The sequence below is a fragment of the Oryctolagus cuniculus genome, chromosome 7 (assembly GCF_964237555.1).
Source record: "Oryctolagus cuniculus chromosome 7, mOryCun1.1, whole genome shotgun sequence".
Classification (NCBI taxonomy): Eukaryota; Metazoa; Chordata; class Mammalia; order Lagomorpha; family Leporidae; genus Oryctolagus; species Oryctolagus cuniculus.
The window spans coordinates 54289474-54304567 of NC_091438.1; the positions used below are offsets into that span (position 1 = coordinate 54289474).

General features: G+C 50.5%; 1 long non-coding RNA gene across 2 annotated transcripts; it reads left to right on the forward strand.

Annotated features, from left to right (window-relative positions):
• The first annotated feature begins 3384 nt into the window (after positions 1–3384).
• On the forward strand, positions 3385–14130 carry LOC103350087 (uncharacterized). 2 transcript variants are annotated; one of them, XR_007923494.2, is made up of 4 exons: positions 3385–3971; positions 4570–4803; positions 12816–13005; positions 13897–14130. It is a non-coding gene; the product is annotated as an uncharacterized lncRNA (long non-coding RNA). The 2 variants fall into 2 exon arrangements; XR_011390504.1 differs by lacking the exons at positions 12816–13005; positions 13897–14130 and having other exon boundaries at positions 4570–4935.
• The last annotated feature ends 964 nt before the right edge of the window (positions 14131–15094 follow it).

Here is a 15094-nt window from a genome sequence, read left to right on the forward strand (position 1 = left end):
CCGTGACTAAATGTCCGTCAAAGAGTAAATGATGCAAAGCGACTCTTCTAATATTCTCATTGTGGTGATGGTTTACACAAATATATATATATATATATATACACACACACACACACAATTATAGAACTGCACACACACGAAACAGTCAATTTTAATGTATACTAATTTTTCAAATAAAATTAAATTTTTTTGTGTGATTTGTGTGTGTGTCTGTGATAATAGTAATTAGCATTTTTAATCCAGAGTTCTTTCAAATACGTAATTCACTCAACAACAACCATGTGGGCCAGGCAGCAGGCCTAAGCAGTTAAGATGCCTGTTAAGGCATCAGAGTCCCACTCCACACTGCCTGGGATCGGTACCCAGCTCCGGCTCCGAGTTACCTCTGGAAGGCAGCAGTAATGGCTCAAGTGACTGAGTTCTTGCTACCCATGTGGAAGACCTGGGATAAATTCCCAGGCCCAGTGGCACCTGTTGCAGGCATTCAGTGAAAAGTCTCTTTGTCTCTCAAATAAATAAAAAAAATTAAAGATTTACTTAATTTACTTGAAGGGCAGAGTTAGAGAGAAGGAAAGAGAGGTCTTCCACCTGCTGATTCACTTCCCAAATGGCTGCAGTGGCTGGAGCTGGGGCTAGGCCATGCTGAAGCCAGGAGCCAGGCACTTCATCGGGGTCTCCCACATGGGAGGCGGGGACCCAAGCATTTGGGCTAAATTCCACTGCTTTCCCAGGCGCATTAACAGGGAGCTAGAGGTATAGACTGCTGGTCTCCTTTTTACAGATGGGGAAACTGTCTCAGAGGAGTGAGATGGCTTCATGCTACAGGTGCGGGCCTTGGGTGGAAGGCCCCTGTTGGCAGAATCTTCCACTATCCGCTCCCCCGCCCCTGGCTCTGTGCTTATCACCCCAGATGGTGACATGGAAACGAAATTCTCCACCATCCAGATAGAAAATGAGCCCAGGAGCAATTCTGCCAAAAATCAGTGGCTCTAGGCCTCATGGGAGAGAGCAAGAAACCGGGAGTCACACCCCCTGGGGATTCACTGAAGTGGTTATGAGTGAGTGAGGGGTGTGGCATGCCAGGAGCACGCTAGTGAGCAATGCCATAGTGGGAGCTTGCTGTGGGCTTAGACATTCTTCCCCTTCTTTCAATTCCATGATATTCATCCAGTGCACAGAAGGGTACGCATCCCAGCTGCTGCTTTAGCCCATTTTTGTCAGAGAAGGTGTTTTTAGGGGACTTACTGTTAAAGTGGATGCCAGCTCAAGACACTGCAGGAGCTTTAGCTACAACTCGGGACCTGAGACTTCGGACAAGCAAGGGTGAGTTACTTCCTACCAGTGCAGTCCCTGCCCTTTTGAGATCACATCTTGCTGCAGTGATGCTGTGCTTCGAGAAGCTTCGCCCTGGCTAAAGCATCCTGAGGCTGCCACTGGTGAGCTTTCCAACCCCAAGGGAGCAAGACTGGCAGGCAGGTGTCAGGGCTGAATGGATTCTGAGGCTGAGACTGTGTTGCAGGGGCCGGCAGGCCAAGGGTAAGATGTGCAGGGTCCGTGCCAACCACGCCAGGTGAGTGGAGGGTGTGAGGGAGCCCCATTTCGTGCGCTGGCAATTCGCAGCCGAGGGCGAGAGATGACGTCATCTCGTGCCAATTTCCTGGGAGCAGGAGGCAGAGGGCACGCTTTTCAGGGAAGGCAACTGGCTGGCTCCGGGGCCTGAGGCAACACATCCTAATACTTAGAAGAGGAGTGAGCGTGGGAGGACATTTAAAGGATGGGCAAGCAGGAACGTAGTTGCCTCTCAGGCATTCTGATGGTATCCTGGGAGCCCAGGAATCTTTCTTCCTTAAGGATCCAGAGGGGTAGGTTTACAAGTAGCATTTCTAAAGATCACTGTATCTGACAAGTTGCTGTTCTAGTGTCCTCCAAGCAAAGCACAAGCCCGCATGATGATCGATTCCCAATCCATTTTATGATTGCCGGGAGCTGCATCTCACAGTTCAAGCCATTTCCCATTCGTGCACTCATTTGGCACTGCAAGTCCATGGGGCCGGTTTTAGGATCTCCATCTTGCAGATGAAGACGTCGGGGAATTAAGGGACTTGCTCCCCATCGCTCAGCGATACTGCTGTGGCACAGGGTGGAGTCCCAGGACCCTGCAGTCCTCTTCCCCTGTCCTGGGCTGTACCTCCTGGCTTCAGGGAGCCTCTCATACAGCAACCCCCCCTAGGGAGTGCCAAGGAGACAAATGCCACGAGACAATGTCCTTTTTCATCTTCATTCTAAGTAAGGAAAAATGCTCAGGGGGCTCCATGGTTAGCCCAGAGCGTTTGCTTAAATGGTTTCCAAATCCTCGCCTTTCTTCTTACTGCTCCCTTCCAGAACCACACTGAGGGGCTAGGACACAGCCCAGATGTTGTGAGGCACCTAGGAGGTGACAAAGATCAGTGAGACTCTGAGTCTCCCCCTTGAGGGCAAAGGGCTGTGTTGCAAGCAGACTGTCAGCGATGCAACAGATCCCTTGCTCCTCTGTGACACTTCACTCTCCTTTTCCTGTTGGCTCTGAATGCTGTCACCTGCCCGCAGCCAGCTCCCCGTGAGCAGGAGCTCCTGCCTCATGGTCACCCATGGAACCCCAGTTCCGAATCTACCACTCAGCGGCTGCTCCATAAAGAGCGCAGGCTGACACAGCCAGCTTGTCCTCTTTGCCTCTTAACTGGAGGTCAATTAACGTTCAGGTGGCTGAACAGGTGGCTGAAATTGCATCATTAGCAACTTTCTCTTTTAACAGAAAAGCTCCTCAAGTGCACCTGTAAGCGGCAGGGTCGATCAGGGGTCTCATTGACATGAAGACACAGTCTTCTCTGTCGGCCAACTCAGAGGCTGCCCAGGCGACAGCAGGGCCCCGAGGAGACAGGTGCACATGGAGGTGGCTTGGACTTTCATCTGGTTTGGTCTGTGTTGGTCTCCTGTTCACAGCCACAGCCACAGCCAAAGACCAATCTGTTTCCAGTGTTCAGACAGAAGCTGTCCCTGGGAAAGTGTGTCCAAGCTCCAGGGAGCGGGAGGGCACGAGGGAAACGTAGCTTTTCCCTGGACCCCACGTTCCTCTCTTCCGTCTTCTTCTGAAGGACACTGGTCCCCTTGGAAGCTCTAGGGCTTTCAGGAAAAAAAAAAAAAAAAAACATGTGGCAAAGGTCATCTGGTCCCCCAGAGAGTGAATGATTAACTTTCCAAAATGAGTTTTGAGGACTTTTTTTTTTTAAAATAGCGTTCAAAGGTACAACCAGAAAATTTTAGCCCAGGGCCAATTGTAGGAGTGTCTTCCTGTTCCCTCCCTCCATGCCCAGGTCGAGACAAGGGCAGGGAAGGGCATGTGGAGGCCCTTCCCGGCCCAGCCCCCGCTCCCTGGTGCCTGCCAAGCAGGAAGAGCCCAGGCCTCCACCTGGAGCCGGAGTCCGGCGTCTCTCCTGCCACTCGCAGGAATGCACAAAGAACATGATTCCGCCCACATCCATCCGGCGACCTTGGGCGCCTCCAGCTGCTCCTGGGCGGAATGGGTTTAGGAGACCTGCCGAACAGGCGCCGGGCGCACAGACGGAACCGCAGAGCTCGGCGCGCTCCCGGACACTGCTCGCCCATCCACCCTCTCCACTCTCCTCCCTCGGCGCCTGGGGTGGGGGGAGGCTCTCCGTGGACACCGGCCAAGGGCAAGGAGCCCCAAACAGCACGGCTTGCTTAGCCCTTCCGTGTGTAACGGTGCTGGCAGGCGGCTGCGTCCCGCGGAGCCCCCAGCTCTGCCTCCCCGGTGCCATCAGTATTCGCGCCTGAAAAGAAGGACCCCAGGAAGCGTCGGGGTTGCAAATCGCCTTTCTGGCCTCGGGGGCGCAGCCTCTCCCGGCGGCGGGGCCCAAGAGCCCCGCAGTGCCCCGCTGGGCCTCGGCCTCCGGCCCGCGACCTTCTCGCGGGCGGTAGGTACCTCCCCGGCAGACGCCGAGCCCAGCGGCGGGCGCCCCCTGCTGCTCGCACACCGCAGCGCGGCCCGGAGCCGCCCCTACCTGCGCCCTGGACCTCTCGTCCTTTCAGATTTCGCCCTCCAGTCCAGTCCGCCCGCATGGGTGTCCCTGGACGCCCCGTGCAGACGCGGTAGTGCGCTCATTCCCCTCTGGCTTGCTGCTCCTTACACCTTCAAGAGCCCGTGACCAGGGCACAAGGGGCACACAGGTCACAGAGGGTGCTTTCTCGAGGGCCCTCACTCCTCACTATGGGGCCAAGAGCAACGTCATGGAAGAGGCACGCGAGAATGGCGCCCGGAGCCCAGCTCCCACTGGACCCCCGGCCGCCGAGTGGCCCGGCCTGGTCAGCCCTCCTCGCTCACCTGGTTTCGCGGGCCGGCCTCCATGTGCTGGGGTCCCCGCACCACCTCCCATCCTGGGTTCCCTCATCGCCAGGCAGAGGGAGGCGGCCATGGGCCCTCTGAGTGCGAGGCCCGCATTCCCTGTGCTGGTGCGTTATGGCTTTACAACTCTCTGGAAGGGAGCACTTGCTCACTGGGTCTGTCGTCTGCAGGCACTCGTGGGTTGGGTCCTGACAGCAGATTCCTGGGTACGAAGTCTGTGGACAGAAGACAGAAGCTCACAAAAGAAAGCTACGCTGTCAAAAATAAAGTGGGCTGGATGAGAGGGAAGGAATGGTAATGACCCAGAGACAAAAGGGACAGAAGCGGCTACCGGGCCCACCGTGCCTCTCTCCTTGCTGCAGGAAGATGACCCCTACAGACAGCCTGCGATGCAAGGAAGAGTGGTAGGGGAGGATAATGGCGACTGTGTGATAAAATAAGAAAATAGAATTTTTAAAAATGGCGATAGTAAAAATGTATTTATGTGCATGTGTGTAGGGTGGTGACAAACAGGCCAGTAAAAATCCTGAAAGACAGCAGCAGGTTGTGTGTGTGTGTGTGTGTGTGTGTGTGTGTGTGAGGGGGGTGATGATAGGCGCCAACTCCTTTGTTTAAATGTGTTTACTAACTTTTGTATTTTTGTTTGTGAGACAGAGAGAAAGAGAGAGCGCGTGCTCCCATCCACTGGGTCATTCCTCAAATGCTCACAATAGCCGGGGCTGGGCCAAGCTGACCCAGGAGCCCAAAGCCCCACCTGGTCTCCCCCATGGGTGGCAGAGACCCAACTATGTTGCCTCCCAGGATCTGCATCGGCAGAAAGCTGAAGTCAGGAGTCAGAGTCTGCTAGCAAACCCAGGCACAGCAATGTGTGACAAAGCTACCTTAACCAGCCTGCCAACCACTAGGCAGTATGTGACAAAGTTACCTTAACCAGCCTGCCAACCACTAGGCAGTGTGTGACAAAGCTACCTTAACCAGCCTGCCAACCACTAGGCAGTGTGTGACAAAGCTACCTTAACCAGCCTGCCAACCACTAGGCTCAATGCTTGCTCCTTGATTAACTTTGAATCTGCAGAATTTGACTTTATAGAATTCAATCTATGTATGTCAACATCCATGGTAACCATTAAAAGGACAAAGTATGTACTTTCCAAATCAGAAGGAAAATAGGAATTGGAAAAAAGAGAAAACAGCCTAAACTTCACAAAAAGCAAGAGAGTGGGATGGGAGACACAGGAAGATTTATAAACTGGGTCAAGTAGAACATATGTAATTAAAGTTGCAATGAACCCAAGTGTGTTATTAATCAGAATAAATATAAATGGATTAAATATGTAGTCAAGAGACCTCAACTACTAGATGAGAGGATTTTTTTTTTAAATCAGCTATTCCACACAAACTCTGTTTCTTAAACAAGGTGATATAAATAGATTGAAAGTTCAAGGAAAGAAAGATATACTAATCAAATAAATTGAAACCAAAATAAAGTGACACCACCATATTAATATGAGACAAAATCAATATTTAAGCAAAACATTTAAAAATGTTCAAAAAAGACCTACTGGGGATGGTGTTGTAGAGGGTGATGCCAGCATCCCTTGTGGATATTGGTTTGGGTCCTGGCTGCTCCACTTCCAATCCAGCTCCCTGCTAATGTGCTTGGGAAAGCAGCAGAGGATGGTCCATGTGTCTGGGCCCCTGCACCATGTGGGAGACCCAGAAGAAGCTCCTGGCTCCTGGATTTGGCCTGATCCATCCCTAGTCAATGTGGCCATTTGGGGAGTGAACAAGGGGATGGAAGATCTCTGTGTGTCTCTCCTTCTCTCTCTCTCTCTCTGTAACTCTGCCTTTCAAATAAATATTTAAAAATAAATAAATAAAGGTTACCTTTTTAAAAGATTTATTTATTTTACTTGAAAGTCAGAGTTACACAGAGAGAAGGAGAGGCAGAAAGAGAGAGAGAGAGAGAGAGAGGTCTTCCATCTGCTGGTTCACTCCCCAATTGGCCACAACAGCCGGAACTGTGCTGATCCGAAGCAAGGAGCCAGGAGCTTCTTCCGGATCTCCCACCTGGGTGCAGGGGCCCAAGGCTTGGTCCATCTTCTACTGCTTTCCCAGGCCATAGCAGAGAACTGGATCGGAAGTGTAGCAGCCGGGACTCGAACTGCCCCCATATGGGATGCTGGCAGTGCAGGCGGCAGCTTTACTTGCTATGCCACAGCGCCAGCCCCAATAAAGTTTACTTTAAAATGATAAAAGTGGGAGCTGGCACTGTGGCATAATGGGTAAGGCCACCGCCTTCAGAGCCGGCAACCCATATGGGTGCCAGTTCGAATCCTGGCTGCTCCACTTCCAATCCAGCTTTCTGCTGTGGCCTGGGAAAGCAGTAGAAGATGGCCCAAGTCCTTGGGCCCCTGCACCCATGTGGGAGACCCAGAGGAAGCTCCTGGCTCCTGGCTTCAGATTGGTGTAGCTCCAGTCATTGTGGTCAATTGGGGAGTGAACCAGCAGATGGAGGATCTCTCTCTCTCTCTCTCTCTCTCTCTCTCTCTTTCTCTCTCTCTCTGCCTCTCCTCTCTGTGTAAATCTTTCAAGTAAATAAATAAATCTTAAAAAAATTAAAATGAAATGATAAAAGCTTCAGTTAACTGGGAATATACCAAAATTCTAGGCCTCTATGTTCCTAATAACATAGTACCAAAATACATTAAGCCAAAGTTTGATAGACCTGTAAGAGGAAATTGAACCAGAAATTTTTAAAAAGGATTTATTTATTTGAAAGGGAAAGATACAGAAAGAAGAATCTTCTATCCACTGGTTCATTCCCCAAATGCCTGCAACAGCTGGGCCCTGGGCCAGGCTGAAACCAGGAACCAGAAACTCCATCCAGGTCTCGAAAGTGGGTATCCAGGGCTCAAGTACTTGAGCCACCGTCTACTGCCTCTCAGGCACATTAGTGGGAAGCTGGATTGGAAACTGAGTAGCTGAGACTTGAATGATCACTTCTACACGGGATGTGATTGTCCCAGGTGACAGCTTATCTCACTGTACCACAACACCCATCCCCATAGTGGGAGGCTACAAACAGCTCTCTCAGTGAATGTTGGGAAATACAGTCCAGATAATCTGTAGGGTACAGGGAATGTGAACAGGGTACGCTCTGACGTTTATTAACCATGACGCTGACCTAGCACACCTTTTTCATACACAGGTAGTATAAGGAAGAAGTGCTAGGCTAAAATGCTGCCGTGAATAGACGCCAATGGAATGGGTCTGTTAGACCACCTTCTCCGATTATCATACAAACAGAACTAGGACACCAGTGTCTTTGGAAATATTTCATGAATCAAAGAGGAAATCATGATAGAAATTGGAAGATAAGTGAACTGAAAGGAGCTGCAAATACAACATATGAGAAGCTGTGTCGGTCCACAAAAACGAGGTTAACAGGAGTTTTTATAATTACGAGAAAGGCTGGGAATTTAAAAGAATGTCAAAATAAATCTAAAGGGGCCAGTGCTGTGGTGTAGTGGGTTACGCTGCCACCTGCAGCACCAGCATCCCATACATCCTAGCTGCTCCACTTCTGATCCAGCTCCCTGTTAATGTGCCTGGGGAAGCAGGAGATGTCCCCTGCACCCATGTGGAGACCCGGAAGAAGCTCCTGAATCCTGGCTCCCGGCTTTGGCCTGGACCAGCCCTGGCCATTGCAGCCAGTTGGAGAGTGAACCAGTGGATGAAAGACCTCTCTCTCTGTCTCTCCCTCTCTCCCTGTGATTCTTTCAAATAAATATTTTTAAAAAATCATAATCTAGGGGTTGGCACTCTGACATAGCAGATAAAGCCACTGCCTGCAGTGCCGGCATCCCATATGGGCACTGGTTCGAGCCCTGGCTGCTTCACTTCCAATCCAGCTCTATGCTATGGCCTAGGAAAGCAGTAGAAGATGGCCCAGGTCCTTGGGCCCCTGCACCTGCATGGGAGACCCAGAGGAAGCTCCAGGCTCCTGACTTCGGATCAGCTCAGCTCTGGCCATTGTGGCCATTTGGGGAGTAAACCAGCAGATGGAAGACCTCTCTCTCTATGCCTCTGCCTCTCTGTAACTCTGCCTTTCAGAAAAATAAATTAATTTCAAAAAATCTAAAGAAGTAGATAGAAAGCAGCAACATGAGCAGAAAGTAATGTAATAGAGAAACATAGAATAGATAAGAGCAACAAAATCAGCAATTTATTCTTGATAATTATTTATCAAGAAAGATGGATACAGGGGCCAGCATTGCAGCATGGGAGGTTGCACTGCCGCGGTGATGCTAGAATTCCATGTCCAAGTGCTGGTTCAAGTGCTGACGGCTCTGCTTCCAACCCAGCCTCCTTCTTGGGAAGGCAGAAGGTAAAGGTCCAAGTGTTGGACCCCTGTCACCCAAGTGGGAGACAAGGATGGAGCACCTGGCTCCTGGCTTCCACCTGGCCTGGTCCTGGCTGCTACGGCCATTTGGAGAGTGAAACAGAGCATGGAAGATTCTCTCTCTCTCTCTCTCACTCTCACTCTGTCTCCGTGTGTTTCTTTCCCTTTGTCACTCTGCCTTTAAAATAAATAAAAGCATCTTTTTATTTTTTTATTTTATTTTTTTAATTTTTTTTTTTTTTTTGACAGGCAGAGTGGACAGTGAGAGAGAGAGACAGAGAGAAAGGTCTTCCTTTTGCCGTTGGTTCACCCTCCAATGGCCGCCGCGGCCAGTGCACCGCGCTGATCCGATGGCAGGAGCCAGGAGCCAGGTGCTTTTCCTGGTCTCCCATGGGGTGCAGGGCCCAAGCACTTGGGCCACCCTCCACTGCACTCCTGGGCCATAGCAGAGAGCTGGCCTGGAAGAGGGGCAACCGGGACAGAATCCGGCGCCCCAACCGGGACTAGAACCCGGTGTGCCGGCGCCGCTAGGCGGAGGATTAGCCTGGTGAGCTGCGGCGCCGGCCTTATTTTATTTTTTAAGGGAAAGAGTTTATTGGGGAAAACTCAGTAGACCAGAGGGAAGGGGCGAAGAGGGAAAAAGAGAGAAGGAGACTATGAGAGAGAGAGAGGAGAGAGAAGAGAGATGAGAGGAGGAGAGGAGCTGAGAGAGAGAGCCAAGAGAAAAGAACCGAGAGAGCACGTGTTCAGGAACAGGCCCTTTTAAAACTTTGCCCAAGGGCAGTCAGGGAAGCAGGAGCAGCCAATCCCATTAGGATGGGGGTGGAGCTTGACCACAGAGATTGGGCCATGTGGCCACCTGGCTAAAACTGAGCCAGTTTCCTAACATTCCCCCCTTTTGTTTTTTATAAAGCAGGATTTGTATGGGCTTACATTAGTCCCAGAAGTCCAGGAGGGGTAGAGGGACGATGATCTGTCTTTAGAGCTACTTCCTGCTGACATGGGGCGATGAGGTACTCTTCGCTGGCATGGGGCGATGTCTCAAGCCACTGTCTCCTGGGTGGGGAGCCGAGTACATTCCCGTAGCAGCATTTGGTTGACCACTTGGTTGCTGAAGGCCTTCGTTTGTTCCATTATAACCTGCTGTAAACACTTAGACACTGTAGTATAAAAGACAGGGTGACGGGTTCTAGTCCCGGTCGGGGCACCGGATTCTGTCCCAGTTGCTCCTCTTCCAGGCCAGCTCTCTGCTGTGGCCCGGGAGTACAGTGGAGGATGGCCCAAGTCCTTGGGCCCTGCACCCCATGGGAGACCAGGAGAAGCACTTGGCTCCTGCCATCAGATCAGTGCGGTGCACCAGCTGCAGCGCGCTGGCCGTGGCAGCTATTGGAGCGTGAACCAACAGCAAAGGAAGACCTTTCTCTCTGTCTCTCTCTCTCTCTCACTGTCCACTTTGCTTGTCCAAAAAAAAAAAAAAAAAAAAAGCAAACAAAACAAGACAGGGTGAAAATAATAACCAATGATCCTAAGAGTAGTATTAACCAGGTAATGAGAGGATTTCATAGAGAGGAAATGGGGGGGGGGGGGGCTCTGGACCCTTGTGGGGATAGTTTGATAGATGTGGCTTAAAGCTGATTCCAGCCAAGATTGGGAGAGAGGCCACTTTTGCAGGTAATGGGGTTTGTAGAAAAATTCTGAATAATCATACAACATTAAGTGGAGGAGAGAGAGGACCATCAGTACACACAGGTTGGGAGTAGAGCCATTGGTGGTGGAGTAGAGGTTATGATTACAAAGGAATGAGACCCAAGTGGGCTAGATAGGGTCTAGAACAAAGGACAGAGTCATTATTAGAGGAGCTAAGAAAGGTGCTGTCTCAGCCACAACTCAGTTCTCTGATTGAGAGGCCAATAGAAACTAACAGAAGGGGCTTGATAATAATCTGGTGGGCTTTAGGCTTTGTCAGTTAAGAGGCCCAGACCCATCTATCTAATCACATAGGGAACATCCTAAGGGAGGAGGGAACCTCCTTGGGGAAGGCACCCTGTTGACTTCCATTACCTAGCTGGCCTGGGAGGAGACTGGCCAGGTAAAGGCAGGTGGCATCTCTAACAGGAAATTTACAGTTCTGCCTGCAATGTTGCTGACCCTACATGGCCATTTTCTTAGCTGCGGTGGTCACTTTGGAAGCTGGGCCGAGTGAAGGGCTTTTCAGCTTGGAGCCAGCAAGATCTGTGGCTCTGACCTGGGCATCCTTCGCCTCCAGGGCAGGTCCATTTCCAGTGATCCAACTCTTAGCTGGCAGAGCTGCAGGGCTCTTCACAAGCGGACTTCTGCTGAAGCCCAGGCTTTCCACACTGAAAGCCACTGCAGTGGACTGGCCTGTTGGGTCCCCTTGAGGGCATAAAAGCATCTTTAAAAAAAAAAAAAAAAAGATCAATACAGAGGCATCCAAACTTAAATAATGAAGTATTATGAACACCTCTGTAGTAGTAAATTTGAAAACAATTGATTAGTCCCCAAGTCAGCAGCGATTAGTCATTTTATTTCTATTTTATCATTTTATTTCTATTTTTTAAGATTTATTTATTTACTTGAAAGATTCACACAGAGAGGAGAGGCAGAGAGAGAGAGAGAGAGTGAGAGAGAGAGAGAGAGAGAGAGAGAGATCCTCTATCCACTGGTTCACTCCCCAGTTGGCCACAATGGCTGGAGCTGCACCAATCTGAAGCCAGGAGCCAGGAGCTTCCTCTGGGTCTCCCACATGAGTGCAGGGGCCCAAGGACTTGGGCTTGATTCCTTTGAAAAAAGGAAATGAAGAAATTCTAATTCAACAACAAATGAACAACACCTGATCAGGAAGAAAGAGAAAACCTATATACTTTCAATCCTTAAAATAAATGAATCAATAGTTAAAAAAATCTTCTGACAAAGAAAACACGAGGCCTAACAAGTTTTTTTTTTTTTTAAAAAGATTTATTTATTTATTCGAAAGTCAGAGTTACACAGAGAGCAGAGGCAGAGAGAGAGAAAGAGAAAGAGGTTCTCCATCCGCTGGTTCACTCCCCAATTGGCCGCAATGGCCAGAGCTGTGCTGATCCAAAGCCAGGAGCCAGGAGCTTCCTCCAGGTCTCCCATGTGGGTGTGGGGGCCCAAGGACTTGGGCCATCTTCTACTGCTTTCCCAGACCACAGCAGAGAGCTGGATCGCAAGTGGAGTAGCCAGGTCTTGAACCGGCACCCACATAGGATGCCGGCACTGCAGGCGGCAGCTTCACCCACTACGCCACAGTGCCAGCCCCGGCCTAACCAGTTTTTAAGGTGAGTTACAACAAATTTCCATGCAAAGAGATGGCCCGGTGTTATTGGAATAGAACAGAAACATGAGGAGCCCCTCCCACTCTGGTGAGGGATACAACTGTAAAATTCTGGAAGATGACAAGGAGCCTGTCACCACGACCTCCAAACGATTTCTTTGGACATGGGTTTGGTGCAGCCGTTAAGATGCAGCCTGGGATTCTAACACCCCATACTGGAGTCCTTGGGTTCAAGTCCCTACTCTATTCCAGTTTCCTGCCAAGGTGTGCTCTGGGGGACAGTGCACGATGGCTCAAGTACCTGGGTCCCATGTGGCTCCCACATGGGAGACTCAGAGGGAATGAACCAGTGCATGGAAAATCTTTCTCTCTCTCTCTCAAACACAAATGAAAATAAATAGTAAATAAAATATTTAGAACAGATTTCTCAATGTGCACAACATGTTCTATTATAATGGAGAAAGCAATTAAAAATTCACCTACATTAAAATGGAGAACTTAGATCAATGTAATAGCTTTGGACAGTATTTTGACATGACTTAGTAAATTCAAACCTATGTATATTCTGTGAACCTAAATTTTCTTCTTCTATATATACAGTTAAAAGACTGTGTGCATCTGAAGACATGTACAATGATGTAGACAAAAACAGTCAAGCCACTGAAACCAGAAATAATCTAACTTCCCAATTACAGAAATATCAAGTGTGACAGAGTCCTGCAGTGGAACATTATACGGTAGAGAAAAGGAGCAACCTACTTCCACTGCATTCGCACAGGTGTCTCTAACGCGTAGTGGACAACAAGGCAATCACAGAAGACTTCATTCCGGACGATTCTGCGTGAAGCTCAGAAACAGGCGAACTAAAAGCGCATTGTTTTGGAGGTTTGTAGGCCACATTCTGGTGATTCTATGACTTCATCTCTTTTTCATGTTCTGATTTACAATGGAGATGCATGTTACAACCCGGGGTATCTTACAGTCGCATGTAGCAGCTCTTCTCTTAGACAAGCAATACTGATGCAATCCACATCGCTGGGGGCTGAAGTTCAGCCAAACCCAGCAGGTGGGAAAACCTCACAGAAGAGTGGCAGGGTGGCTGGGGTACCATTGCAGCAGTCATGGGACGCCTGCTTTCCTTCCCCTCCCACTGTAGAAATGGCTGCTCTCACTGCTGACTTGGGGACTAATCAGATTTATGTTTAACCTGGCAGATAAATTACGCTTGCTTGCGCATTCCAGACACCAGCCTTGAGAAAGCCGGCGGAGGCTGCAAAGTCATCTGGCTCTGGCCAACATGAGAGCAGACCGGCTTTATGGCTGCAGGAGGAAGGGAACCACGCTGGCTCTCGCCTGCCCCTTATCGCCTGGCAGCTGGCCTTGTCCTTTGTTCCTTTTGTTCCTGGACCCTTCCAGCTCCCTTTCGTGTTCCCTTCAAAAGCCCGCCTGCTAGCCTGAGAACTGGACCACTGGGTCCCCACCTCCCAGGATTGCCAGTGTCTTAAATGCACCTGACCTCCTGTAGCATCTCTCCTGAGCAGCCTTGCTCCTGGTAACAGCATGAGCACCTACGTGGGGGGGGGGGGGGGGGGGGAGACTTAGGGACTTAGGAGAATTCCAAGGTTTAGGCAAATATTTTTTTTTCACCTAAGTGAAGTATATTGGTGCGTGTCTTTTTTTTTTTTTTAAGATGTATTTATTTATTTGAGGGCAGAGTTACAGAGAGGCGGAGAGAGCGAATGAGCAAGGTTTTCCTTCCGCTGGTTCACTCCCCAGATGGCCACAATGGCCAGAGCTGGGCCAATCTGAAGCCAGAAGCCAGGAGCCAAGAGCTTCTTCCGGGTCTCCCACGTGGGTGCAGGGGCCCAAGGACTTGGGCCATCTTCTACTGCTTTCCCAGGCCACAGCAGAGAGCTGGATCGGAAGTGGAGCAGCCGGGACTCGATGAAAGATATCTCTCTCTCTCTCTCTCTGCCTTCCAAATAAATAAAAGTAAACTTTAAAAATAAATAACATTTTAAAAAATGGGGGCGAAGGGAATGAGTGATGGACTCAGCCGTGGGGGCGGCTGCAGGCTTTTCTGAAGCCCTGTGTTCTCTGTAGGAAGGAGGCCTGCACGGGGCGGTGGGGCGATCAGAAATGGCAGCCCTGGGCGTGGGGCCCCGCCCGGGAGGCATGCATAATCCAGGTGCTAGACCGAGAGCTTTTTCATATGCAGTTTTCCATGTGTTCCTCCCATCAAGATGAGGAGCTGTGAGCTTTCTCCTGCTGCCCGTTTCTCAGGGCCACCGGAACAAACACCACAGGCCGGCTGATTCCAACGGCAGGAAGGCGTGGTCTCCCACCTCCGGAGTGCGGAAGGCCACGATCAAGGCAGAGAGGTCTCTCCTTGGCCTGTGGAGGGCGCCCTCTTGCTGTGTTCAAATGGGCGCCCCCTGCGCGTGCACATCCCCGCGCCCTTCGCTGAGCCCTTTTCATAGAGACACCACTCGGATTGGATTAGGGCCCCACGCTGATGGTCTCATTTTAGCGTAGTCACCTCGGTAAAGTCACACTCCGGGGTGCTGGGGATGGGGGGTGGGGGGTGTGGAGGGCACGATTCAGGCCAAATGATGCCCAGCGGGGAGGAGGTCATGGAAACGCAGCGAAGTCAAGAGTCAGAGCTGAAGGGCAAGGCCAGCCAATCGCAGAGGCCGACGGCCCATCCTTCCACCACTAAACACAGCCCTGCTCCCGGAAGAGTGCAGAACGAAGGCGAAGGCCTTTTGGAGACTGTAAAATAAAGTAACAGTACGTGACTCTTCCAGAGCTCGGCTGACCCGTCCCACACAACAAAATGGAGCTGGGCGCTCCAGTGTCCGGGCTGGACCAGCCTCTAGTAGGGACCTCTTGAAAATCCGAGCATCAAGCACAAAGACTAGAATCTTTGGCTAAAATGGCGGGGGACGGCCAACAACTTAGCATCAGCTGAAAC